At 31.1% G+C, this 4292-nt stretch overlaps 1 protein-coding gene across 1 annotated transcript in view; it reads left to right on the top strand.

The window, feature by feature from the left end:
* The first annotated feature begins 2356 nt into the window (after positions 1 to 2356).
* LOC106472171 overlaps positions 2357 to 4292 on the top strand; it is a 35507-nt gene continuing 33571 nt past the window's right edge. Inside the window, exon 1 of the mRNA XM_022400778.1 lies at positions 2357 to 2507. The gene's annotated coding sequence lies outside the window, so the exon portion shown is untranslated. The remainder of the gene's footprint in view (positions 2508 to 4292) is intronic.

The following is a 4292-nucleotide window of genomic DNA, read 5'->3' as shown; positions in this document are numbered from 1 at the left end:
CTTGTGTCGCTAAAGTTTCGTCGGAACGAAGTTACGGAAAGTTAATTAACAAACGGAGACGTAACAATATCATGCGTCACAAAGCACAATTACTTGCTAGAACGTTCGCCTTTGTAACTTAAAGAATATTTCTTACTCAACATCTTAGTAAAATAAATTCCACACTTTTTCTGATGTGATCTTTGAAATGGCCAGTTTTGATTACGTGGCTAGAGCTACCAGAAAACAAAATAATGTGAATTACAACAAACTTAAATGTGTCTTTATCATTAAATTGTTGTTGTTCTGCCTTTTTCACAAACAAATTACATTAGATTACCTGAACTAGAACCATGGGAATCTCAAATAGTTTCACAGAATTTTGTCGGTCATAAATTAAAATATTTTCAAACATTCACTTTCTACAAACCGTGGTTGGGTAGAACGAAAACAGCTATTTATTAGGATTGTAAAAGGAGTTACTGTTCATAGAAACACGCTCGTGTTTTATTTTTTCTCAAGGATTAATTGGATTTATTTGTATGTAAATTGTTTCTGAAATACGTGATATTTCTTCCAATATTTAGTAACGTGAAATAGTATAACGTTTTTGTACTTGCTGTCAGTTTACATCACACTAATTCCAGAGTTTCGCTCTATTCAACCTTCATTGGATATTTCACAAAACTATCTAATACCATCCAGGGTACCAACACATTTTGTTGAGGGAAGAACGAGAACTGTGTAATTATATTCATCATTCTCTTAAAAAGGATTTTTTTAAAAATTACTTCATCAAATCAGATAAGGAAGTGTGTGTGTGTTATTATAAACGGAAGAATTAAACAAATTTTTATAACTATCCATTAAATCAGATAAGGGAAGTGTGTTATTATAAACAGAAGAATTAAACAAATTTTTATAACTATCCATGAAATCAGATAAGGGAAGTGTGTTATTATAAACAGAACAATTAAACACATTTTTATAACTATCCACCAAATCAGATAAAGGAAGTGTGTGTTATTTTAAACAGATAAACAAATTTTTATAACTATCCATCAAAATTGAAATGAGAACTTGGTGAGTCAGAGAAGTCAAACTGACAAAGACGTCAAAAGGTTGAAATAATGTGCATATATTCATGCGTCGTATATTCTTATTAAAAGGAAATTATTTATCATGCGTCATATAACAGTTTTAGTTTCCAGAGTAGAAATTTATAACAAGTTGTTCATAAATTCTTGTGCATCATGATTGTTGCAGTAGAGCATGTAAAGTTATTGTTTACGGAAGGATCGTGACGACCCCTCGCTTCTCACATTAGCACTACATACTGTCGACTGCAATGTCAATTTGATAAGTAAATTGAATATGTAAGTAGTTACCAGTAAAACCTTATTATTATTATTATCCAACTATTTCGACAGATATGCAGCGCATTTCTGTGAATTTTGGTTGGATGAATCGAAAAATTCCCAGGAAACATTGACACCAGTTTATGCAAAGTACGGGGGGGGGGATTGGACTGTTTCTTCCACGAAGGAAAGGAATTACAACAAAAGTGTTTGTTTATGACATTTACTTATATTTTTACCACTTTGCATTATTACTGGTGCCATTATTACAGGGCACTGACCAAAAACCATTTTGCGTTTAACAAAGTGTTTTAAACCAAGTCGTATTCATAAAGTGCCGTTCCTCTCCCCTTTTCAAAGACCTTTGTTCCCTGCCATGTACAAATGACACGTGGAACTGTACTTGTTTTCCAGTGATATTTGTGATATGAGTCACGTACTTGATCTTGATGGCCTTAAGCTCAAAAACAGATGTTACGTTTTTAAATTTTGTTTATAAATTAGGACTCCCCCCTTTTTTTTACATGGTCCCTTTATCACGGCTTTTCCACATAAGATGGATTCTGCACAGTTACGTCTTCGTATTAATAAATTTGTTTGAGCTGACGAAATTTATATAACATGAAATATATGTATACCTAAATTCATGGTACACGCTTACTTGATCTGTATTTCTAAACAATCCATGCCTGTTGCCAACCACTGTTTTAATCTTTTATTATATATATTATTGAAACGAATTCCGTTTCTGTGTTGATCAGAATAGCATGGGGGTAGATACCGCTTAAATAAAGTAAAGGTTGGACGTTTGTTTTCACTTTAACTTGGAAAGAAAAGAAACTTTTAAATTATATACTGCAATTTCATAATATTTTAAAGGTAAATAATGGAATTGGCGCCAGGCGTCGTGAAGTAACTTTTGGCAGAGTAAACAAGACTCTAGATTAGATGGTTAACATAGATCACAGGTCAAAAGATGCATCATAAACTTCCGCTGGAGTTAGAATGGGATTGGTTAATTTCCTGAGACCTGTTAGTCTGTTTTTGTTAGAATTGTAAGATAAAACTGTCAGGAATAGTTAACGATAGTGACAGTAGTACCCTGTTGAACTTGTACAGTTCCACACGGAGAATTTTCGAGTTTTGGTTTTGATATTGAGAAATTGGTCGGTATGTGTATTTGCGTCTCTCCTATTATAATTTATTTTATACTGTTTCTTTGTTAAGGAATTAGCTAATTATTTTAATACTTTATTTTCTACTTGTTTACACTTTGCTGTAAGAAATGCAGAAAAATTACTTTATTTTCTAGTTTTGATGTACTATACTACTTCTAGTAGTAGAACTCGACGTCGGAGTCGATAGCGCTAGTACTAGCAGCAATAATGCTAATAATATAATATCGTATCGAATAATGAATTCGACAAAATGTTATAACATTATTCACATATCTAAATTAACTTGAGTTACTATATGGTGAAGTGAAACGGGCTCTAAACCCCATAGATAGTAATACTAATAGTACTTGTTTTCATCCGTAAGTTGAGCCTTAAGTTATGACAGCTACAAGGTACACATACACTAGAACATGGTGTGTCAGATGTAGAGGCAAAATTTGGAAACAACCCAGAACGCCATGATGTTTTACAATTTTCTTAAGTTTAGTGTTTTTTTAATATTTATTGAAGATTAATGTATATAAGTAAAAGTTTACATTTATTGCTTAGAATGTGCTATTAGATTTTAGCAATTACCCAATCTTGATTTTTTTCAGAATGCCTCATTATGATTATGAGAGCTACTTGTGGCTGCTAATTATTTATTCATTATGAAACATAAATTAAAAGCCAGAGTTTATGGTTTGTTCTAAAGTTGTGACTTCATGTATGTTTAACAAAGAGACGTGGTTATTATGCATTTACAAGATAACAGAGTAACAGAATACACAATAGAGCATTTAATTATGTAATCCTAGTGTAAACTTGTCCTGAAGTTGAACAACAGATTTGTAATTCAAGGTGTTTAAGTGTAATTTCATGCTGACAGAAATTCAGTTTCAGGTCTTGATTGATAATTTTTCTTATTTTAAGTTAAAGTACAAAGAACTTAAGTTTTACATGTACACTTCACATGTTTGTGTGATACATATGTTTCTAGTGTTTTTTAACATGGATATTGTTGACAGTCTTTATATCCTCATATTCCACTAGTGTACTTTGTGCAAGCATTGAATAACAGCATTTTAATTTTTTGTACAGAAATGACAGACATAACTAATTGCTTGTTATATAAAAAACGTATCTGTGTAGAAATATTATTTACAAAAAAAAAAATTTAAAACTTATCTCCTAGCTGTAACATTAGGATAAAGAAAATGGAAAATGTGACACTTTAAATGTCTTGTAATGTGTTGTTGTATGCCATGTAAAAATTTTTCTTGATTGGATTTTTCTGTGCATTCAAGTACTTGAAAGCAGGAAAAATCATTCTACAATAACTTTCAACTATAAAACACATACACTGGCATATGAAGCATTTTACATCAAGTTTTATGCATGCCAATATAAAACACCAGGAAATATATCCATTATTTATCTATTCATAACATGACAGAAAGCAACTATTACTGTATTTTTTTTTCTATAAAGTGAACTTTTTTCCAAGGTACAGATGAAAATTATTGTAAAAGATGATATGAGTTTTTAATTTTTTTTTGTAAGTAATATTTCTACGTATACACTTCTTTATATGAAAATAAAAACAGTTATGTCTGTCATTTCTGTACAAAAATTAAAATGCTGTTATTCAATGCTTGCACAAAGTACACTAATGGAATATGAGGATATAAAGACAGTTTCCATACACTGTCAACAATATCCATGTTAAGAAAACATCGGAGAATGGGGTATTGGTTTAATTCCGTGAGACCTGTTAGTACTGGTTTTTCGTAGAATT

The sequence above is a fragment of the Limulus polyphemus genome, unplaced genomic scaffold, assembly GCF_000517525.1.
Source record: "Limulus polyphemus unplaced genomic scaffold, Limulus_polyphemus-2.1.2 Scaffold5135, whole genome shotgun sequence".
Classification (NCBI taxonomy): domain Eukaryota; kingdom Metazoa; phylum Arthropoda; class Merostomata; order Xiphosura; family Limulidae; genus Limulus; species Limulus polyphemus.
Note: the sequence above shows the minus strand (reverse complement) of the source record. Positions and strands in the feature narration are given on the sequence as shown.